The sequence below is a fragment of the Chinchilla lanigera genome, unplaced genomic scaffold (assembly GCF_000276665.1).
Source record: "Chinchilla lanigera isolate Chin_1 unplaced genomic scaffold, ChiLan1.0 scaffold00061, whole genome shotgun sequence".
In the NCBI taxonomy this organism is placed as follows: domain Eukaryota; kingdom Metazoa; phylum Chordata; class Mammalia; order Rodentia; family Chinchillidae; genus Chinchilla; species Chinchilla lanigera.
The window spans coordinates 5,591,116-5,616,385 of NW_004955462.1; the positions used below are offsets into that span (position 1 = coordinate 5,591,116).

The 25,270-nt window shown below is 39.0% G+C and overlaps 1 long non-coding RNA gene across 4 annotated transcripts; it reads right to left on the reverse strand.

Annotated features, from left to right (window-relative positions):
• Positions 1 to 924: 924 nt before the first annotated feature.
• On the reverse strand, positions 925 to 18,227 carry LOC102029057. Of its 4 annotated transcripts, none has more exons than XR_001236584.1 (5): positions 18,106 to 18,227; positions 7,670 to 7,761; positions 6,075 to 6,156; positions 1,544 to 2,398; positions 925 to 1,456 (listed from the first exon to the last, which is right to left on the reverse strand). It is a non-coding gene; the product is annotated as an uncharacterized LOC102029057 (long non-coding RNA). The 4 variants fall into 4 exon arrangements; XR_001236583.1 differs by having other exon boundaries at positions 5,998 to 6,156; XR_001236581.1 differs by having other exon boundaries at positions 5,948 to 6,156.
• Positions 18,228 to 25,270: the final 7,043 nt, after the last annotated feature.

Genomic DNA, 25,270 nt, shown 5'->3' on the forward strand with positions numbered 1-25,270 from the left:
CCCGGGCACAACCTGCTAATTGGCCTCGACTCACTTATTTGGCCTTGACAGCACCACCCACCTAAAGATCAGGTGTGTGTTCCTTGCTACTGGATGGCCTTTGAAAAATGAATATGTTCGACTGAATCTACGTATCTTGTGTGGAAATGAATATAATTCCCATCACTTCAAAAGGCACCATTATTTTAGCCTGCACTGCGGCGTATGGTGAAGGCAAGGCAGCATGTCAAGCCAAAGCCTTTTGTGGACCCAGGGCAAAGCTCTTTCCATCCGGTAATTATGAACAGAGGGGCAACCCTCCTTCAAGTCCAGCAGGAGTCGATTCCAACTATTCATGTTGGTCAGACCCACTTGGAATGACAAAATCATTTGATGGATAGGAGACAGAGATATGCATTATTCACAGGGGCGTCTTCAAAGGAATTCCATAAATTATAGGTTTTCTGAAACGGAAAGTTTCAGTGAGCTGGCAGCAAATGCAGGGGTGAGGAGGTGTAATCAGTGTGAGCATTCTTCCTGGTTAATTCGTCCCTTCTAGGTGGCTGCATTTTGTGCCCCAGGAAGACAGCTCTTTCTGTGCTTCCTCCCCACGGCCTGCACCTGTCCCCAAACATCTTCCCTCACTGGATCTTACCCAGGGCTTTGCAGAGCACCAGCAAGCCCTGGCAGGCTTGGGGACTGTCTTATGCATGGGGAGTCTAGGGACAGTGAGAGCATCACTCCAGGCCTATAAGACATTGGCAGGGGATTTTTAACCATTTGAGAAAATCTGCCCCACCCCCTGCCCACCTTTCCCTGCTCAACTGAGAAAAACTAAGTTGTGTTCTTCAGGAATAACTTCCCATATTGCAGCAGTAGATTAAATGTAGCAGCGGATAAGAGAATCCATGTGTCTTCAGTTAAGATTTTCAACACCACCACCAATTGTCTCACTAAAATTTTTTTATTTTGGAAAACATATTTTTTTCATGAACATTAATCTTTATATTTCTAATCCAGTAAATATGAACAGAAATTATCCACATGAGCAGAAAAGTATTGATGTGTTCAGTAATTCTTATGAGTGTAAAGAGTTGCAGGGACCATAAGTTTGAGAACCGCTGATACAGTTTCTCATTATTGCGCAGCTCCACCAACCAGTAAGAGTGTCCCCCGCAACAGCGGTCTAGCTCTGCCACCCTATCTAGCTCACACGGACCCTCAAATTGCCTCCTGTGTTTATCTTCACCCAGGCAATCCTACCCGTCCTTCTTGGCAAATGTGAAGTGCTGTCATGTCCAAGAAGCCCTTCCTGAGAGCCACGTAGTACACAGACTTCACTATCACCAAATTTCACAGTCCTCATGCCTCTTGGCTGTCTGGTTACAATCAGCTTGACTGTTAGACCTTCGAACAAGGACTCTGCCATGTACTTCTCATCTTCCCACGCTGGACACAGGTGGCTTCACATCTACATCTGTAATTTAGATATGAACAATTTGAATATGAGCATCAGAGCAGATCTTCAACAGCTTTCACCACCAAATTCCCCTTTGAAACCCACCTTATCTCAGGGCGTTCCATTTCATCTTTGTACAAAATGAGAAATTTCCTATGCACAATTGCCCTGTATCTACTGACAGAACTTTTCTTCAAGTGGGCTGATATTTAGCGAAATAAAATGCTAAATAGGGCTGTGGCAGACGTGGGGCACATCTGATGCTGGTTCTTCATGATGGAACCCATTTCTCTCCCATCTGTCAGGTCCTCGTGGCCAACCGCAGTCTCCGGAAGAGCTGTGGTCACAGTGGGAATCTCCATAGAGCTGGATGAGGCATCAAAATAAGAATGGAAATGTGTAGTAGTTAAAGAAATTTTAAAAACTTCCAATGTGATAATAATTCTATTAAGATGTGTGATTATACATGATTTTTCTGTTTGATAAGTTGCTGTACTGTCATTTACACTAATTTTTACAGTTCTAGTATATACTTAAAATCTAGTGCATTTCTTAAAGGGGATTGCATGTATTAGAAACCATTTGTGGTTTATTTGGTGGGAATAAATACATGATGGTGAACTTCTATGTGTCAGCTTGATGGGATCATGAGGTTCCCATACATTAAGCTAAACAGTATTTCTGCATGGGTCACTGGACTATATTAGCACTTGAGATGACAGCAAGCAGTTCATCTTCCCCAAGGAGACTAGGCATCATAAAGTTGGTGGGACCTGAACAAAACAAATAGAGAAGAGAGGATTTCATCTCCCCTGACAGGAACATTGGTCTTCTATCCTCAAGTGGTCCCTGCCATCTTCCCTCCACCTATGGACGATGCCCCTGGCTGTGCTCAGTCTTCAGCTTGCAGGTGGAAGATCATGAAGCTCCCCAGCCTCCACGGTCAATTGAGCCATTCTCCTAAAATAAGTAAACGATAAATGTATGTATGTTTCTTACTGGTTCTACTTCTTTAGACTAGGTAAGACTGGGTAGCAGGAGATCACAGAGGTTCTGTGATGTCTGGAAAATACTCTCAGGACAGCAGCAAAGCAGAGGAACCCTGGCTACCCACAACCTAGTCAAACTTGTACTATATGTCTGAGGGACCTCCAGGCTTGGTGCCACCTCCCCCAGAAAGGTACCAATGCTGCAAATTTCCACAGACTCCCCTAGAACATCTGCCTGGCCATGTCTAGGTTACCCAAGCAGCAAGGAGCATGGAAACAGGATGTCACCCCATCTTTTATTTCTGTTGGAGATTTTAGCTTTCTTTCTCACAAAGACCTAAATAAGGAAGGAGAGCCTCCAAATAGGAGAGTGTTCAAATGCTAGAAAGCCAAACTTAGTCAATGTCCGCCACAACGCTGCATAAAAGCATAGCAGTGGAAAGGGTTATACATAACAATCCCTGCAAATCCATTGCAGTGGTTAAGTGAAAAATGCTCTCCATTGAAAAAAACAATTATTTTGTGTCTCCAAAGATCACATTGAGAAGGATGAGCTCATCTCAGCTACACACCAGGACAACAAACATTTCACTCTGCGATCATCACTCCTTTCACTTGGTCCAAACCCTGCCCATTCGCTGAGAGCAATCTTAAACACCTGCTCTTCCATGAGTTGACACAAGTTCTTTTCTGCTAAAACAATACCTTACCCATCAACTGAGATACATGGATTTGCACAGATTCTAGAACGGAGATGAAAACAATGTTAAAATGAGATGATCCTATTGCTAATAACCTCTGTTAAGAAAGCAGCATCCCAGAAGCTGTCAACCAGCTACCAAACAACAAGAATGTATTTCAACCATACAGCCCACCTGGAAACATAACTAGCTGCTAACTGCATTCATCTGCAGCAAGTTCAAGTCCAATTTTCTTTGTCTTCTGGCCAGGTAACCTTGTGTTATTAAACTCTGGAATAAATTCTACAAACTCTAGGGCCACTTCAACTAAAAAATAGTGTTAATAAAATAGTAGTAGTAGTAGCAGCAACCCCTTCAGATTGTGTCTGGGGTTAATTGAGATCAAATACAAAGGTAATTAGTAAGTGTCTTATTCATGATTACTTACTAAGTTATAACTATGATTATTACACTTTGACCTCAAATCGCATTTCAAGCTTTATTTTTGACTGAAGTAATATTGATCCCTCTCAATACTTCTGAGTTCAGCACTAGTGACATGCAACTGAAATTTACCCACATTGACATTTAAATAGCTACTTAATACTAGAAGATAACTTAGCCATTAGGTGACTTGTTGTTAAAAAAATTAGAGTGAAGGTCATTTTCATTGCATTATCTCAACTTTTAAATCAAATCAGTCCCAAAAGTTACAACAGCACAAGCATTGCATAGCTGAAACACAGGACAAAGGTTTGATTTCTCCTTTAGAAAAAAATACTTAGGCAGGCAGAATACATTTTGACTTGGGCTTAGGGAAAGAAAGAGGAAATGGATCTGTGTAGGGAAGTAGAGACCAGTCACGAATAATGCACTGCAGTTGTGAGCACCTCCAAAGTACTGTAAAATGTTATTCACCGCAGAGAGAGGAAATCTGAGTTGACATGTTATTTTCTGAGCTGCTTATTAATGCATTGACTGGGAAGGAATGGAAGCAGCCTTCACTCCCTTCCCCCAATTCAAAGTCAGCATCTTGTCACCAGCTCTCCTTGCTAGCTGAGAGCAGGAGGAAACCAAGATTCTGAAAAAGCTGTTAAGAACAGTTAGGAAAGAAGAAACCTGATCTTTTCACTCCTTGCATGGGTCTAGCGATGCTTATGCCTTCAGTGGGAGCATCTGAAATGAAATTTCCATTAATCTCAGGCCACAAGAAAAGCCTTCTGTTCAAACACCATCAATCAGTCCAAATGAAGGAGGCAGTTGAACGTATTTTACCAAACTGAAACACTCTGCCTTTGGACTAATATCATGGCTACAGAAATTAATCAGGCTCCTACTGATGACCGGGCTTCAAAATGTAATCTGCGTGGATGGCTCTAACTCCGCAGCTGACCAGTTAATGGGAAAAACAGACCAATAAGTGAGGAGGCCTGAGCCTTATGAAGTGCTTCACTGTAAAGAGCTTAAATGGTTCTCCTACACAGTGTAGCGCAGTGACTAAAGCCCACCTCTCCCACGAGAAAGAGGTAGGTGGGTTAAGGAGGATTAAGATGCATCTTGGGACTGGAGTTAGACGGAAAGAAAGACTTACTGACAACAAGAGGTGCTCAAAATTAAAATCAGCTACCTCCGTTTCCACACATTTGATTCCTCTCCCTTTGGGGTTTCTAAAACTCAGTCTGGTCTGGGCACCACTCTCCAACTATGATATCTAACGAGAAATGCGCTCATATAATTCTGCCAGGTGCTAAATGTCACTCAAGAGATCTAATGGTCAGTTTCCACCAGAGCCCACACTACATTCTGTCTATACCTCTCCCAAATATTTAAACTACAATTATAGAAGAAATCAGTGTGACCAGATATTTGAAAACTCAATTCAACTAGGATTCATTATGAAAGTATTATGCAAATTTGCAGGGTGAACTGATGAAAATGCATCACTGAATGCATCTACTTTATGCATTCACACAGCTTAAAATCATATCAGAGTGGTAAACAGGCAGACAACTACAATACAAAATGATATTAAGTGAGGATTAAACCAGAGGAATAAGCAAATATGGTGGAATGTGACAAGGTGACTCTTCTTTTCTCTCCACCATGACCCTGTCACCTGCTATTGATAATTGCCAAAGTCAATGGCACATGGATTGAATCTCTGTCACCTTTCTATTACAATTCCGTACATGTCCTCTTCCTGTGGAGCCCTTAATCAGCGCTGTCCCTTCAACTGTGATTGCAGAAAGTCATGTTTTCACTCTGACTGGTGTGGCTTGGAAAGTTACTATCTTCAGAGAAAGTAAAATAGTGCAAATTTTCCCTTTAAGGTCCTTAAAAAATACCTGACATGGATTCAGTAGTATTTTGCAAACCAACATATATGAAAATTTCTAATTAGCATATCATGGAATTGTATACCTCATCTTTTTTCTTTCCTCTGATCTCTTTCTAGTTATAATTAAACCAGCTGTGGTTATTTATGCTTTTTTTTCATGTTTCAGGAATAGCCTTCCCCTCTTTCTATCAAAATCATTAGAAAAAAATAAAGTCTTAACATTAACTTGGATGAATCACACCAGGATCTTATTTGAGCCTATAATTAAAATCCATTTTAATCCCTGCAAATAATTAATCTAATCTGGCAGGCCACAGTGCAAAGCTACCATTGTAAATGCTCTTCCCATGCCTGAAGGAAATGACTACAAAAGCACTCCAACTTTCCGCTGCTCCAAAAGGCCCATAACATATCAGAATCATAAAGAACATTAGCAGCCTCCATTTTATGATCCCAAATCAGAGAAGGTAACGAGGCACTCATGTTAAAATGATTCACATACACCCAGTAAGTGTGCATTGCCGTCCGTCTCCTACAGATAGAAAACCATACTGAGAAGCTGAAGTCAAGATGGAAACCCAGGTCTGTGTGGCCATCCAGCTGACGATGAGGTCCCTGCTGATGCTCACTCCCAGGTGGCCTGAGGTTCCATGGTTCTAGAAGCAGTCGGGGTGGTGCTACCCTCTCCTCCTGGTGGCCCAGGTCTGTAGCCTGACAACAGCAACCCCAACAAGTCTGATGGTTAAAAACAGGGCTCATGTGATTCCTGCAGCATGCTCCCCTTATATTTCTGTCTTTTACATGCTTTACTCTAACACTGTCTTCGTGATTCAAATAGTACCAAGTATTCAGAGTAAAAGCTACAGTTTAATTCTCCTTCCCAGAAGTAAGCACTGTTTGATACGCATAGTATGTACCTATTGTAGGCATTCTTTGTGCATTTGTAACCCATACAGACTTCTCTTTACATTAACATAATCATCACATTTTATTCTGTAATTTGCTTTTTCTATATATCATATCTTGGAGCTCTTTCCACATCATTTCCTATAACTTTGGTTATTTATGCTGAGTCTCCCTCTGTACAAAGGCATCATGATTTTATCAGAAGCATTAAGTTTGTTCGCAGTTTATTGCTATTACAAATGGCAATGTAGCCAAACAAATTATAAAAGTTGTAGAAGAAAATACAGGAGAAGTATTTTTTAAACATGACAGAAGGAAAACCCATCTTCAATAAGATATAACTCAGAACATAAAATAACTGTATTGGTAGTATTTGTAGAATTGAAACAATAACATTCTAAATTTAAATATTATTAAAAAGAAAAAATAGTTGCAATATAAATATCAGAGGGGGTAAATATTCAAAATATATAGAGAATTTCTATAAATCAATTGAGAATATAACTAATATTTGAATGTGTTTTCTTTAATCTGTTTGTTATAAGTGATGATAATGCATTTCCTAGTTTTGAGAGTCCATGCATTTCTAAATTAAATACACCATCATTATTTACCTTTTAATAAGTTATTTTAACAAATTAAAATGCAACTCATTAATATGTTTAAGACTACTGCAATTATATTTGTTCATGATATTGGAGTATCATGTATCTGAGGAAAAAAGGATTATTATTTTTCAAACTTCCTCTGTTACAGAGTTTTGTGGGTTTTGATTTTTTTGTTTTCTACAAGTAGGCATTCCAAGAGCAGAATTTAACTCATTTATGTTAGTCAGGATTAACAATTAAGGGTTATTTGAATTTAGGATTATTTGAACTTAGTTGTGCCATTTTTTTTCATTTTCTGTGTATACTCATTCTTGACAGTTCTACAAGTACACATCCCAAAAACAGAATTTAACACATTTACCTTAGTCAGGACTAACAATTAAGGATTAAAGATTATTTGAACTAAGGATTATTTGAACTTAGTTGTGCCATTTTGTTCTATTTTCTATATATACTCATTCTTGACAGTTCTGCTTATTTCTTTATTTTAACGTTTTTATTTTATTCCCTGTGTTTGGCTGGGTTGATCCATTTTTCTTGTTCCATTTATCTCTCTAAAGATTTAGAAATTATGAATCATAATAATTTTCTTGGTTTACTCTTTAATTGATATATAAAAATTGAACATATTAATGGGGAAGTATGTTAGTCAGCCCACCTGTTGCTGGGACAGAACACCTGATGCAAAGGAGGGGCTTCTTTTGGCTTACCATTTGAACGAGTTCAGTCCACAGTCAGCCAGCTCCAAGACAAAAGCAGCATTCTGGAAGCACATAGCAGAGGAAAGCTGCTTTCGGTATGGCTACCAGGAAACAGAGAAAGAAGGGAAGAGTTTCCACCCTTCCAGTCCGCAGCCCTGGGGACCTGCCCCTTCCAACCAGTTCCTGCCTTCTAACAACGCGTTCACCTACCGAACTCATCAGTGCAGTTCCCCCATGATCCAGTCACCTTCCAGACACATGAGACTTTAGGAGCTATTTTAGATCTGAATTATAAGAGGACACAGATAACGTTTTGATACGTGTACATAGTGTGTAATAATTAAACCAGGTTGAACATATTTATTCTTTAAACATCTATCATTTCTGTACTTCAATATTCTCTTCAGAAATAAGAAGCAACCTTCTGTCAGAATTACCCTCCCCGTGCCACTCCTTTTAGTTTTAGGTCTAAATGGCTATTTTTTTTTTTATATTATTCACCAATAATAGCTTAAACTTTGGGCATTTCTTAGCTCCTCAGCCTACTCCTCAGGGTTTTGTGTGTGTGTGATTTGTTAGGTTTATTTTAATTTTGATGCTATCTATGATTAATTAGTTCTTTCCTAGATGTTAGGGTATAGTAAATTCTGAATTCCTGTATGTCTAAAATTGTTGGTTTCTCCCATAAACTTACCTGTTGAAGTCAAGTCTGGAAACCATGCTCTACCCCACACCACTACCCTTTGCAAGGAGGGAATAAAGCGTGTGAGTTCAGCCGGCCAATCAGACCCTTGTGGAAAAGGCTTCTGCTGTCCTCACCAGAGAGAAATCTAATGGCACAGTGACCCCAGTTCTTGGTGGATGAGCCATGTCTCTCTTCTCTGAACACTTGTGCTGTCACTAGGCCATTTACCACTGTGGTCTTGTGTCACTCATTCTGCACAGGGCTTATGGCACCCTTTCATTCTCAAAGCTGACAACTGCCTGCCTTCCGTGGAAATTACATAGTCCCTATGTTCTGGTCCTCTCCACTTTCATACTGTATGACTTCAGACAAATTGCTTAACCTCTCTGTTCCTCCTTCCCTTATTTTAAAATTCAGATTAATAATAGTTCCTATCTCTTACAGTTGTTGCAAACTGAATGAGTTAATTTACAAAAAAAAAAAAATCCTACAAGACTCCCTGGCATACAGTGAATCCTTTTTTTCACAGTTTATTTTATTCACTGATCATTTCCATTTTCTCTGGGATTGGATCATTCTTGTGTTTTGCATCATCTTTTTTTCTCCCCATACTGTTGGCCTTCCTTGAAGATCTACTGTTCCTTGGTTATCTGTTTATTTTTGTGACTGGAAACTTAGGTTCTCTGTACTGACAAGTACCAGCGGTTCTGAGTGCTGTGTGTTTACTCAGGGGCTTTGTTTCCCACACTGGTGTACCCCCGGGTGTGTGTGTGACAACTTTCACCTCCCCTCCATGCTCTACACATGCTGTGGGCCTTGGTTCTGCTCTTTGGCTTCCTCACAGGCTTTGTAGAAATGATAAGTCTCTGGCTTTCCAGCTCTCCTTTTTTTAAGGCTGGAACCCAGGGCTTTGCAGGTGCTGAGCACACTCTACTACTGAGCTACACCCTGGCCAGATCCATTCCTTTTAAAGAAAATTTGATGTCATTAAAGGCATATAAAGCCAGGAGAAAGCTGGGTGTTCAGGAGCCCTCTGCATGCCTCCTTTGACAGCATTCATCTTTCTCTCCTTCCTGCCCTGTCATGCAATTATGGAAACTCCCAAATCCGTAGCCTGCTTACACACCTTTCTATATTCCCAGTTAGGATCCTACATCTCTGCAAACTCACCTTTCCCCACCCTCTTTCTCTCAAGCCCTCTGCTTGAACCATAATCAATTTCCACTCATTTTGAATACAGCGAATAATCTTCCACTTCCTGGTCCTCACACTGCCCCCTTCCCTGCCCCAGTCAATACTCATACCTTGGGTCTCTCATCCTCAAAACCTTCATCAGTAAAATGAGGTTTTGAAATGAACTATTTTTAAGAGTCCTTCAGAATCTCACAGTTTATAATTATGTGCAAAAGAATTCACTGATACCTCAACTCTTTATTCTTACTTCCTCTGTGCAGTTCAGTGTCACATATTCCGATGAAATGTGTAGAAGGCAAGCAGCTAATTTTTACCTCAGTCCCCTATAGAACACCTCGCACAGAACTTTTAATTGCAGTCAAAGTAGTTTTCAAATGCTGAGTAAGAAATTAGCATGTCAGCACAGCAGGCGGAGAGGGGATTACTAAGAATAGTAGCCAGCTACCAGTTAACACCTCTTTTAGTTTGGAGCCCTGATAAAGAAATGGTTTCTGACAGAGCCTGGCAAATTTTCATCAATTAATAGAAAAAAACTCAAATCCTGACCTTGAATCAGAATACTTTTAATAGACTTTTAAATTTTTCTTCTAGACACCAGGGGCAATCTATTTGAGCATGTGCAGTCTTGCTGATAATAATTTGCCCTGTTGTAGCTTCAAACAAGAGAGCAGGCAAATAGTTTGCCTTGGATTCCAGTCACACAGCCATTTCTTCCCAGGCTGCAGGGCTAGAATCACTTTCTATATCCTGCTATAAATACCACTTCTCCTAGAGTATTCTGAGGTTCTATCCCTACCTGTTTCTCTGTTGTTTCTTGTGTTTTGCATCCCCCAGGAAAGCTTTGCTTTCTGGAGACTTAATACCATCATAATCTCTATGTCATAAAAGACACAACCTGTCAATAAATGCTGCAGCTGTGGTCGTGGAAAGGGAAGAAACTCATTTCAAGTTAATGTCTCTGAGATGAAAAACATCTGGTGCAGAAGACCACTACCTACAGCCTAGAAAGGCTGTGCCCGTCACCTGGGAGAGGAACTTTCCCACCCCCGCAGACACTGCCATACATGTTCACAGTGACCAACAATTTCAATCCCCACTAAAGCGAATTTCCATCAAGTGAGTAGGCTGGAAGACAATCTCAGACTCCAAGACAAACACAGGAATGAGTTTACTGTCAGGCTTTCCTAAGAGACTCAGTCTGCTCACTTCTTTACTCCTGGACACATATGAACGCCATATGATTTATCATCCAGCCCAGGACAGAGACACAGACAGGACTGTCTTAGACAACAAGAACATATCCTACCTGGGGTATACATGCTAACTGCAGAACTAAGTCCCTGCGTCAATCATGTGGCTCACTGTATTTTGTGGTTCAAGGGATTAACGTGCTCTTCTAGCTGTGATGGAGGAACATTTATTCCCCGATTTTCCTGATTCCATGAGGAAGCACTTGAGGAAACATCCCTCCCTGGCCCTTCCTGCCTGTCCTGCCTCCCTCAGCATCACATGGTGTGTGCTGTAATTTAGATCTGAAACATGCTCAAAGGCCCATGTGTTACAGCTTAATTCCAGGTTTGATGCCCCATTGGTGGAGCCTGATAGGAGCTCTTCCTTTACCAGGGCCATGTCCTTGAAGGGGGTTGTGAGGCGCCAGCCACCTTCCTCTTTCTTTTGTTTTCTAGCTATGAGGTGAGCAATTTGGCTGCGACACACATTGCTACCATCACGTGCTAGCACAGGCCCAAAGCAATAGAGCCACAAGATGATGGATGGCAACTTTTAAGGGGTGAGCCCAGACAAACCTTTTCTCTTCATAAACTGATTGGCTCAGGTATTTGTTGCAGTGTTTGAAATCTGGCCCTGTCAGCAGCTTTTTCTAATAAATGCATTAGGGGAGGAAACAGATCCAGGGTCCAGCATTTCTGCTGCCTTCCTGAATGCCAGTCTGCCTGTGAAGAGCACCGAGTTGGTTCTTTCTCTTCTCTATCTGCCTGCACTTAGGACCTGCCCACAACTGGTTCTCTGTCTGCCCATACAAGTAGCCATCCACACCTGATGGGATGAATCCACAGAACCCAGGACAGCCTGTGAGCAAGCCCTTTCTCCACACATCACCCGCCATATTCTCTAGTTGGCTTTATCAGTGAGGAGGCTGATTTTAGATCTCTGTCTGTCTCTTGGCTTTTAATTCACAATTGGTTCTGAACTTGAAAGGAGAAGTAATAGGTGCTATGTGGGGACCCCTGAGACTCTCACCTTTGTAATTTCCATTGTGGGCTGGAGGCAGGGGATAATAGGAATCTCAGAGATGTAAAAGAAAGTAAGCAAGAAATTAGATGGGCACACGTCTCTCATCTTTGATGGTAAAAATACTTTGTTTTCCTTCACAAGTAATTGGAATATATGATATTTTGAAGAAGGACTCAGCATCACATTAATTTCCCCACACATACATTATACGTGCACATACACACTCACACATATAAACACTTTTAAACATCACTCTGATCATCTCAATCACAAATGATCAAGCTGCTATCACTTGCTTTTACTTCAAATGTGAACGTGAGCTGACATTAGTAATAGAGCTACAAATAACATTTCTAGCAAGCAGTTACCAAGAAATAGGCATAGCTAACAGAATATGTCCGGGTCATTTATCCATGTTATGTCAGGAACACAGAAATTCTCAAATATCCAATGTTCCTAACAAAATTTTGACTCTTATTGATGGGCCTAAAAATATACATTATCCTTAAGATATTAAAGTCATATTGGCCAGCTTCTAATACTCCTAATTAATGCTGGATAAATCACTCCTCAATTTATATTATTTATTTTTGGTGTAACATTTCTTGAAAAGATGCGAATGAAGCATAAACTGTTTTCATCATATTTGTCTCAGATTATCCTAATTCTTTGCTTTGCTTTATTATTTCTTAGAGTTGACAAGGGCAAATTAATTAGCAGCTGTCTGAATTCAGAAGACTTCTGGTTTCTCCTGATAAGTTATGGCAATTTTATAATTAATATTATATCCTGCCTACTGTTCTACCAATTGGGCCAGCAAATGGCTCCTGCACAGAATCAGTTGGCACTAGGTATCAACCTACTCTTACACCTAAGTAGTCAAAGAAATGGTGTAAAAAGAACTGTAGGTGTTTGTTTACCTACAACTACCAAAATGCTCATGCTTTTTAAATGTAAGGAGGTTATGGAAAGGAAGGTAATACACTAAGAATTGACTCCAGATTTAGGTTCATGCAATCCTGGGGTGCATATCTCTGAGTCTATGTTTCTGCTAAAAGATTCACCCCATTGGTCTAATTACAGCCGCAGAGGAAAACTGAGCATACACAATGAGCAGGAGTGCAGTGCTCAAAAATGACCCACATGGAGAGAAACAGGCAATTCTGACTTTTTGCCAGCTTTGTCACTGAGCAAAAACATGTACTTCTCACTGAGGAGAGGTTTGCAAATGTTGCCATAAGCAAAACATATTTTTATTGCATCTTGAGTAATTTCCCATGATAGAAAAATATTTCCACCTCAATTTAGTATTTTTGTCTCACAAAATACTAAAACTTTGTGAAGAAGTAAAATACCTAACAGTAAATTAATTTCAGAAGCAAGGAAACTACAGGACATAGAGGGGAGTTTCCATATTCTTTCACAGAAACCATTTGGAAATAGGAAAAACAAGACACTTGGAAAGCCCCTGCTGAACCAGGTACAGTTTGGGGGGCTTTGGAAAATTTCCATGACCCAACACTATAATATCTGGGCAAGGAGAGAGGAATACAAATAACAAGTTCTCTCAGCCCAGAAAGATCTTGTCTGCAATCCCACCCCTGTAGCTCTGGAGATTACTCAGTGAAATTGTGTCCACAATCTACAATCGCACACACGATTGTGTTACACAGGCATGCAAAGCCGGACAGGTGTGCTGAGCTCCCGGTGAGGCTCAATAAGCCTAGACACACATCAGGTTGGACACTGCAACCTCACACAAGAGAAACAAGTTCATATTCTCCTGCACGTCTGTCTCTACCAATATACTACGAAGTTAAGAAGACACAGGCCACGTCTAACTTATATTCCCATGTTCCAAAATGCCACGAAGGCTCTAGAAATAGCTCATAGTAGGTTTCCAAAATGATTTCTGTATTGTGTTTCTGTGTTTCTGTGTGTTTCTCCTCCTCCTTTTTCCCTCCTCCACTTTCCCCTCCTCCCTCTTCTTCCTCTTCTTCTGTGTTTAAAGGCTGTATACTTCCTGAATCTAAGTGAGAAAATTGATCCTTCATTCTCTGAACATCTGCTTCAGGAACTGTCGTGCCACATGGTTCCATGGCTTTTGTTGTGTGGCAGGAGCCATTCCGGAGCCAAAGGAGACAGCCTATTCACAGCAGAGCTATTCACAGGCAAATGGGAGCCACGGTGCATCCTAGGGAGGTTCCCAGCACACCTGCAGAGCCCTGGTCTGCACCTAGCGAGCAGAGGTAATTGGAAAGGACTGGGGGAATTTATAGTTCATCCTTTTGAGAAAATGTGACTTCCTAGAAAAGACAGAGGGAAGAAGAGACGCAGGCAATTAAAGATGCTCCTTTTCCTGCACATGTGAGTGCAATTTCTAACCTAGAAAAGAAGGTTAGAAACATCTCCAAGGACTGCTCATCCTAAACAGAGGGAGACCTTATTCTCAAACAAAAGCAGACAAGAAGGCTTCCTGTTCTACTGTTTTCTGAAGAAGAGGCAGGACTCTCTGTCACCATGAAATTAGCAGTGAGTGACATTTTCCATAATCAAAACCTATTCACAAACTCCCAGGGAGGAGGAAAGCATCATGAAAGAAAGAGATAATAAAATTATCAGACCTACCATCAGCACTTCCTTCCATATGGAAGATAGCAATGTCTTTTTTCTGAATTAACAAAACATGAGTCAATGCAGTTTTGAAATCTGGTTTCTAAATGTATCAATGTCAAGAGTCCAAGCCAGGGTTGGTGTCAGATATTTTTCAGAAAATACTTCATTTGTCAATTTGGATAAGGTTTGATGAGAGATACATGCAATTCTCTAAACCAGTCCAACTCAAGAACACCATGGAAACTATTCTTAGACCTACCAAGGAGGAATTTGTGATTTGTCTAATTAGATTTTTATCTAGACACAGAGTACATAGTGGATAGTTCTATCATCCTGCATGTGTAAGAGAGAATGGATGAGTATCATGAAATTCTAGCTAAGTTCCAACCTCCCAGATCCATCCCAGCATGTTATTATTTCTCCATCTAGTAACCCATGCACTGATGATTTATTTCTATCAGGAAGTGTGAGTTGTGTTTCTAGAGATAATCAATAAGTTTTTAGCCATTGTGAGAGAAAAGAGAATTAATATAGTATCAAGGATATCCAAACACCTCAGGTGACAATCAACAGATGCATGGATAAAGAAAATGATGAATGGATCATATATATATATATATAGAGAGAGAGAGAGAGAGAGAGAGAGGGAGATCATAGAGAAGGATAAGTCTATATCATTTGTAGGAAAATGGATGAATTATAAGACCATAATATTAAGTGAAATTAATAGACACAGAATGCTAAGCATTTTATGGTTTCCTCTTATATGGGAATCCCAAAATATAAACAATAAATTTAAGATCAAATAAAGAAAAATTGGTAGGAAACACAGATGTAGAAATATTATTTTGGAACTAGAGGAAGGGATCTGGGAAAAAAAGGACAGTATCAAAACTGATGAAGGTACAATATATGAGTACAAATTCCCCAAAACAGATGTAATTATTATGTATCACAAACATATGCTAATAAAAATTTAAAAAAGAAATATCACTGTAAATAGTATAAAAGTTTTCTAAAAGAGTAATTACACATAAAAATATAATTGGCTTAAAAGCAGCACCAATTAAACATTGTTAATTTTTCCCCGTGAGCCTCGTGCACACATTGTCAGAGCTTTTAGAAGGTCATTGAATTTTGGAGGCAGTATAACACTTTTCTCATGTTTTGAATCTCTTTAAAAGAAAATATACTGATGGAAGCAAAAATAATAATGTACTGTAATATATATTAAAGTAAATGATGGCACTAGTAACACAAAAGTTCAAAAGGGTAAAAGGAAAATACAGTCATGAGATCCTAACACTGTATGTATGTGAAATAAGAAATGTGATCAGAAAAAAATGTGGCATAATTTAGGCATGTGTATTTTAAATAATAGCAGAACAACTAAATGTACCAAAAGAGTTAACCCTAAGAACCCAATAGGGGAGGTTAAATGGAATGACATAATTTTCTTTGATCCAAAAGAAGACAAGAAAAAAAAAAACTAATAATATAGGATATACTATAAACAAATCAGAATCATAGATGTAATTATAGCCATACCAGTAATTGAATTAAAAGTGGGTAATATAAATAGTCTGATTTAAAATTAGTGATTGTTGGGCTGATTTTTTTAAGAGAAGCCAAATTAAGGACTCACTCTGTGGAAAAGACCCACTTTATACAAACACAAGCATTTAAGTCAAAAGGATGGAAGAAGGCACAACACAAGCAGGCTAATGAAAAGAAACTTGATCTGATTGCATTCACATTAGAAAGGGTAAGTTTAGGGGCAATAAATAGTGTCAGCAATTTTTAAAAGACTTAATAGTCTTAATAGTCTTTCATAATAATGAAAATTCCTTAATACACTGTATCGATCCCACATAAAGAGAGTAAAATCATACAAAACATGTTTTTTAACTTCAGGAATCAGAACTCAAACATTGGAAATAATAGGAAAATTCTCAAAAATTTCAAAACTAAGCAAAACCAAAAGTCAATGGTGGGTTCAAAGAAATCAGTGGAAGTACTAAAAAGCTTTGAATAGATTGAAAGTTAGAACACATCAAAATTCTGACACAAAACTAAAACAGTGTGTAGAGGAAAAATTTTAACATCAGTGCTTATATTAGAAAAGAATAAAGGTGTGAAATAAATGGTCTAAATTCCTACCCAAAGAAATTCGAGAAAAAAACTTCTAGCCTTTATGCCACGGGTGCCGTAATTTAACTTAACATTTGTTACAGTATATTATTATTGTGTTTGCATCTGTTAATGTTTTCTTTTAAAGAGATTCAAAAGTGAGAAAAATGTTTTGTATGTAATCCAAAATAATTAGAAGTGAGAAATAATAAACATAAAAATAGAAATCAATAAGCTAAAAAATTAAAGTAGAAAATACCAACCATACAAAAATCTGGTTTTCTGAGTACTGGTTAATGACTACCAGTAAACATAAAAAGGGAAGATATAAATTATCAATATCAAAATTGAGAAGAGACATTGATACAGAGGTACAGATATTAAAATAAGGGAATATTATGAATAGCTTTATGCTAATTAAGCATAAGCTCACTTAAGACAAAAAATAGGTAATTTAGAAAATTCAAAAAGAAAAATTGAAATTTCATTTATTTTACCCAGGTATAATGGCACATGCCTAAAATCCCAGCAGTGGAGAGCCAGAGATAGGAGGACCATCACAAGTTTGAGGCCAGCTTGGGCTCATAGTGAGTTCAAGATCAACTTGAACTACATAGTAAGATCCTATCTCAAAAACACACAAAAAAAAATTTAGCTTATTTTATTGTTAAATTTTCCAAAGAAGTTTCTAGGACCAGAAGACTTTACTGATGAATTCAACAACACTTTAATAAAGAAATCATACTACTTCTAAAAGCTATTCTAGAGAAGAAAATAGAAGACACTATTTCCTAATTCATATAAGGTCAGCATTATTCTGATACCAAAATCAAAGTCATTGCATGGCAGAATCCACAGACCTATTTCTGTTGTTAATAAGCACAAAACCTTTAACAAATTATTAGCAAATCAAGTCAGCAACGTATAGAAAGGGTAGTGCATCATGACCAGGCATTTAAGGTTGGTTTGACTTTCAGTAAACAATCTGATTCACCATTTCAACAAACAAAAACCTACAGGTTTGTCTCAGTGACAAAATTCAGCAGCTGTGTAACTTGTAAGAAGAGGAACATAAGCCCACCTAGTGCCCTTGCTCTGTCTTACATGTGATGCCCTCCACTTTACCACACACAAGTACCAAGCTCTTGGACTTCACAGCCTCTAGAACTATGAGCTAATAAACTTCTATGTTTTATAAGTTACCCAGTCTATGACACTGAGTTATAGCAATAGAGAACAGGCAAAGGCAGGCCCCCATCCAAATTTATGGTGGCTGGAGTCAGGAAAACCTTGACAAACAAGATTGTTTTCTACATCATGAAGGATACAAAGGAGGCAAAAGGGAGCATGAGGTGCTCAGGAAATGACAAGCTGCTCAGTATGACTGAACTGCACAGCTTGGGAAGAAAGCAACAAGGCTGAGAAAGGGATCTAAAAGTGCCAAATCACGAAGGTCCCCAAAGTTGTCCTCAGATATCCAGCTATGCAGAAGCTTCCACAAAGACATCCCTTGCATTGCAGAAATCTCACAGAAGGCAATAGGAGAGTAAGTCAGCTTAGACCTCACCTTTTCCAGAAAGCCCAGCACTCTCAGAGCTCCCTCTGATACCTCTGTTCCACCAAGAAGGTGAATGATGTAAACAAAAATATGGGCCAAGTCCAGCAGCACAGGCACCCTGTGGATTTGTTAGGCCGGAAGTCAGCCCGGGGCGGAGAGGGCTGGGGTCACAGAAACTGCTTACACTGGAAAGACGGGCAGACCAATCCCTGAGGAGGTGGAGGTATTGCGAAAACAAGAGAATGAAGTACAGTCATAGTTTCTGCACTAGGGAGCGCAATGCTGGAGCCAGAGCTGGCACAAAAGCCTGGGGGAGTTCTGTTAGTTAAAGGGTTAAAATGCATTACCAAGAGATGGTCCCAGAGTGTGTGAGGCTGACTTCCCAGCTCCTCCTGAGCCGCAGTGACCCTGCACCACCTCAGTATATAGGGCGCTGCTTGGGCACTAATGGAAAACAGGCTGCAGGCCCGGGTGAGGGGGTGAAAATGGAGCACGCTGCAGGGAGAATGGGAGGTGAAAAGAGAGACTCACTTTTGCAAAATCGATCACATGACCTTATGGGGACTTTTCCTTTTTTCCTTTTTGGAGCCTGAGACCTGCTGTGGAATGTACATGTTGTAAAATTCCAGCACATTATGAGAACATAAACTTTTTCTCTTACCAGTGGGATTTATCAGGACAGAATCTTTTACTTGAAGCCAACAAAATTTTCAGTGCAGGCAGGAGCAGTGTAATGAATCTCTGTTCATGAATAAAGGCATTTTTCACCTGCTGAGGCCATTAGTCATTATCCAGGGTCTCACTGTGACATGCATGGTGGAGAAGCCAGTCCAGTAAAAATAAGATAAATTGGTAATTCCAAGTTTGCAGCATGAGTGAGTCTCCCATCAAGTCTCTTTCTCTTTTTACATTTTTTGGGCTAAATGAACAGGTGTTATCACAGCCATTTATATTCCTATATGTGCACTTTAAAATTTCAATTCACCCTTCCAAGTCCGAGCCGGTGAGGGGTAAGAGAGAACATGGAGATCTCAGCACTTGGTTGGTTGTTTGGGGTTTGCAGTGCTACTGTGGCCCCTTCCTGGTAGAAGTCTATTTGTCAAGCACAGACACAAACCAACCAGAAAGGACCTATAATCCCTTCCTCAGGAATCACTGGTAAAGCTGGAGGGCAGAGGCTGGAGACTCCTTGAATTTCTATCTCAGAATTGGCCTACTTGCTCCTAGTTGCAGACAGAGGACAAAGACTTCTCAGACTCGGAGCAATCTGTTCCACTCCACTGAAGGGCACAGGATCTAGGACTACTGTACACACCCAGGTGTTGAGCAGTAAAAACAAAGGCAGAACACCAATCTGTGACTGGAATGTGAAAAGGAAAAGAGGGAAATCTATTCCCTCACACTGGCTGTCTCACTTTCCCATTGTTGGAACAAAAAACCCAACACCCACAACTTATTTTGACTAATGTTTTCAGTCCGGGAACTGCTGGCTCCAAGGTGAAATAGCATAGTAGAAGGTGGATGGAGAAAAGCTACTCATGTCATGGAGGCCAGGAAGCCAAGAGAGAAGGGAAGAACCAAGGCAGGAGATACAGACTTCCCGGCTACGCCCGCAGTGACCTGCCTCTAGCCAGGCCCCACCCCTCACGGCACACTCAGTTGCTGAGCTCATCAGTGGATGGATCCCTGGCAAGCAGAGCACCCACATGATGGAGTCACCTTCCAGAAATCCTACCTCCAAGCATATGAGAAATTGGGGGACACTCTAGATTTAAACCATAACATGGGCATTTTACATGTGTTACCTAATGTGATCTCCACACCCACCATGCAGTTGTATGATTAATCCTATTTAAGTGGAAAAGGAAATTGACATTGAGAGGTCATGTTACTGGGACCAGGTTAGGAGATAATAGTATTGCCCAGATCTGAACCCAGAGCTAATTCAGGATCCTCGTTTCTTGTTTGGGTTCATTTCTTCATGACTGGAGCTACCAGAAAAAAATTAACAGAAGTTCAGTGGTTCAAAACAAGAACTTATTATCCCATAGTTCTGGAGGCCAAAAGTCCCAAATTAAGGTGTTGAAAGGGTACTAACAGGTTAGTAAAGGCTTGCATAGAGTCTCCTTGCTTGTGCTGGCCTTGTGATCACATCATCACATTGCTCCAGTCTCTGTCCTCACCTACGTATGGCCACTTCTCTGTGCCTCTGTGTCCTATTCTCTTCCTAAGAGGACATCAAGGCACTGGATATAGGGCCATTTCTAGATTAGTATGCTCTCATCTAGTTACATCTCCAAAGAGTCTTTTTCAAAGGTCATATTTTGTGGTTCTGGGGACAACTCACCACAATGACATTCACAGTGTGATCTCCCCAGGGAACCTACTAAGTGTGTGTAGAGGATATGACATGGCATGCAGAACAGTATTTGCTCTGTCTGGACTTGAAAGACAGTAAGTTTAAGGCATAGTAAATATTGACTATATCTGACCATAGAACATTAGCAGTGACACAGGCAGTTGGATCAAGTATGTGGAGATGGTGAGAGGGGTGAAGAAGAGGAGGGAGAGCTGGCAGAGGCCATGCACTCATAGGTTGATCCTAGCAGCAACTGAGATGCAGTCCAGGATGGTTGGATCACAGGGTCATAAGCAACACCAGCTCGATTCTTGATTCTGTTCACAGAATAAGTTGCAGGCAGAGCAACTCAACATAAGAACAGAATGTTCAGCTCAGCCTAAGGCAGTCATGGCTGAGGAAAAAGAATGAGTAGAGAAATGTAAGGAAGTAATGTAAAAGAAAGAACAGTATTTGACAAGGGATGAACTGTGAGGGAATAACATGAAGAAGAGATAAATACAAATTTGAAGAAAGTTTTTGCTGCTCTCAGTGAAAAACAAAGTAAGATTTCCAACAGCAAGGCACTAGTCCAGCAAGAATTACAGTATAATACAAATCACATGAATGAGAGAGAACAAAATACAACCCTCACACAAGGTGGGATTTCTCACAGTCAGAAAACCACTCTGCCTACCACAGGGCAGAAGCCTACTGTGAAGGGGTTCGTCTCAGCAGCCAGAAGGTCACACTAACTGCACCTGCATATGCTGTACCTCCGTGAGCCCATGAGCAGCCTGAGCAATGATCCTGGGTCAGGTTGGGTGTCTATGCAAAGCTTTGTCTGCCCATTGTGATGAACCTAATATTCATCATACTTTCACCTTTTTTCAATTCTTTGTGCTCTTTGACCCAAAAGATCCACCCTTCCTCCGAATTTGGGCTATGGTGGGTAAAATGCCTATGATCATATGCAAGTCTGCACATTCTGTTAGAATGTTTCCAGCAGAGATGTATCATCTGATTTACTTTTTATATAGAGAGACTTTATTTTTAGGGCAGTTTTAGATTCATTGAAAAACTGAAAAGAAAGAACAGATAGTTTCCAGGTACCCTCTGTTCCCACACACATACAGCCATCTCCATTAACATACCTTACTGGACTGGTCCATTTGTTAAGACTACCTTGACACATCATTATTGCTCAAAGTCTATATGGAGCATTAGGGTTCACTTTTGGTGTTAAATATTTTGGGGATTTTTACAAACATATGATTGGTATGCAGCATTATAGTATCACACAATATAGTTTTGCCTTTTATAGAGTGACTTCTATTGGAAATCATACACTATGGAGCCTTCTGAGATTGGCTTCTTTCACTTAGTACAGTAATATGCATTTAAGTTTTCTCTACGGCTTTTCATGGCTAATTTTCTTGTAGTGTTGAATAATATTCTTTTGTCTGGATATGCACAGTATATTTACCCATTTATCTACTGAAGAACATTTTAGTTGCTTCCAAGTTTGGGCCATTATGGGAAAAGGCTGCTATAAATAACTATGTGCAAGGTATTATATGAAGATAATCTTCAATTCATTTGAATAACACCAAAAATACTACCTTACCATAGTGTTATAGTTTAGATATAAAACATCCCCCAAAAGTCTCATGTAGGGCATTCAGAAAGTGATTGGAGGGTATCCACTATCACCACCCCCGTTCAGTATAGTTCTTGAAACATTAGCCAGAGCAATTAGACAACAGAAAGAAATAAAAGGAATATGGATAGGAAATGATGAAGTTAAATTATCATTACTTGCAGATGACATGATACTCTACATAGAAGGCCCCAAAAACTCCACCAAAAGACTCCTAGGACTAATAACCAAACTTAGTAGCATAGAAGGGTACAAAGTCATATATATGATAATGAACTTTATGAGGACTTCTAAGATAAATAAATGCATTCGATGAAGGCAAAGTAAAAGGGGGATGGAAGAAATGAGGAAAATGAAGTGAGATGTGTTATGTACAGCACCAATTTCCTACAATGAGTGTAATCATTATGTACTGAAAACATGTACTGATAAAAAATTAAAAACTGAATAAAGATGATTGGATCATGGAGGTACTATATTCATCAGTGGATAAATCCATTGATGAGTTCCTAACTGAATTTGTTGTTAGGAGGTAGGGCCCAGTTGGAAGAAGAGGGTCAATGAGATTGTAACTGTCTTTCTCTGTTTCTGTCTCTGTCTCTGTCTCTGTCTCTGTCTCTGTCTCTGTCTCTCTCTCTCTCTCTCTCTTTCCTCTCTCTCTCTTTGGATCTCCAGTTCTTTTTGCCTCCAGCTATCATGAGACAAGCAGCTTTCCTCTACCAGCCACTTCTACCATGATGTTTCTGCCTTGGAGCCAGCTGACAATGGACTGAATCCTCTGAAACCATGAACTAAATATTCCTCTCCTCCTTTAAATTATAGGTGTCAGATACTTTGTCTCAGAAAGAGGAAAGCTGGCTAATACACATATGTTAATATTATGTTTAGCTTTGTAAGTAGTTGCCAAAATGTCTTCAAATTGGCTATGAATTGACCATCCCACTAGCAATGGAAGAAAGATCCAGTTACTCTACAGTCTCCTCATAATTTGGTGTTGTCTGTGTTTTGAATTTTGGCTATTCAAGTAGATGTGTAGTGGCACCTCATTGTTATTTTATTGTTTACTTCCTTCCTGACTCATGATGAGTATCACCTTATATGATCTTTTTCCATCTGTGTATCTTATTTAGTGGAGTGTCTAGATTTCTTTACCTATTTTTAAATTAAGGCGCTCATTTTTCTATTGTTAAGTTTTAAGAGATTTTAATATATTTTGTATAATAGTCCTTTACCAGGTGTGTCATTTGCAAATATTTATTTTCAGTTTGTGACTTATCTTCTCATTATTTTCACATTATCCTCTGCATAGCAAAAGTTTTAAAATTAAGTCTAGCTTATCAATTACTTTTCATGGATCATGCTTTTGGTATTATAGCTAAAAACTTATTACCGTAACCAAAATTACTCTAATTTCCCTCAAATTATCTTCTAGCAGTTTTATAGTTTTGTATTTATCATTTAGGTCTAGGATCTATTTTCAGTTAGTTTTTTTGTGACACGTAAAGTAATAGCACAGATTCATCTTTCTGCATGTGGATGTCTATTTTGTTCCAGCACCATTTGTTGGAAAGACATTTTGCTCATTGTATTGCTTTGCCACTTTATCAAAGATCAGTTGTATTATTTTGTCAATAGCACACACTCTTGATTACTAGGGACTTGCATAGAGTAAGGCTTGAAGTCGGATACTGTGAGTCCTCTGGCTTTTTTCTTCTCCTTCAATATTGAGTTGCCTACTCAGCATCTTTCTCTGCCTCTCCACATAAATTTTAAAATTAGTTTGTTGACATCTACAAAATAATCCCCTGGGGTTTAAGTTGGGATTTCAACTGTAGCCCAAGTTAGGAAGAACTGACATCTAAACAATATCAAGTCCTTGAATCCATGAACATAGATCTTTGCATTTTTTGGGGTTTTTAAAATTTCTTTTATCACTTTTGTGGTGTTTCTCATATGGATATTTCACATATTTTGTTACATTTATACATAATTGCTTCATTTTTGGGGTGCTAATGGAAATTATATTACTAATCTCAAATTTTACATGGTCCTGACTGGTATATAGGGAAGCGATTAACTTGTAGCTTAACCTTGTATCCTACAAATTTGCTAATCAGAAATTAGTTCCAGAAGGTTTTTGTTATTGTTTATTCTTTAAGACTTTCTCTTTTGATTTTCATGTATTCTGCAAATGAGGATAGTTTTTCTTTTTTCCTTCCTAATCATATATCTGTTATTTCCTCTTTGTCTTATATTACCTCAGCTTTCAAAAAGATATTGAAAATGAACAATGAAAGGAGAATCTTGTTCCTGATATTAGCAAGAAAGCTTCCAGTTTTGTACAAATTCATGAACCTCATTGCTGGCTTTCCTGTCCCAGCATGACACCTCAGTTTCAGTGAGCTGTGACTCTCTGTATTTTCCAATGTCAGCTCAGGGTTTTTCCCTGTGTCCTCCCTTCTCTGACAGTTCTTAGAAGACTTAATTTTTCAATTTGTTCAGTTTTTTATTTGGTATGTTAGAGCCACAGCTTCCAAGCTCCTTGTATGTCAAATTAGAATCCAGAAGTCTGATTTTTTAAATTCAAATTATTTTTCATAAAATCCTTTATAGTTTCCTATAATAACCTTATTAAATGCAATGTTTATTAATATTTGAGTTTACAATTACAGAAAATGTTTTAGTAACTAACCAATTTTTTTATGAGATCCAAAAGATAGTTCTCTATTTTATTTACTATTGAAAACTAAAATTTTGGGTTCAGAATTGTTAAATATAAACCAAAACAACTTTTCTTTCACTTTAGACCAGAATTGCCTGTTACAGTTTTGAAAAGAATAAAAACCCAACTGTTCACTTATCAAAGTGCAAGTTTGTATGGTGAGAACACACACATATATATATGCTATCTTTAATTTTATTCTCTTACAACACTATCAACAACTTCCCAAGACTAAAGTTTAAATAAAAACCAAAACTTGATACTTTCTTATTAAAAATATAATCATTTAAAAACCATGTTTTTGTATGTGCTTAAAAGTAATGCAATTCTATTTTTCTATGCAACCAAAATACTTAATGGTGAATAAAATATAAAAGTATGTTTATTGCCTATAAAGATTATTTAAAAAAGAAAAAAAGGTGATACTTCCATAGCATTACAGGAAATGCTAATG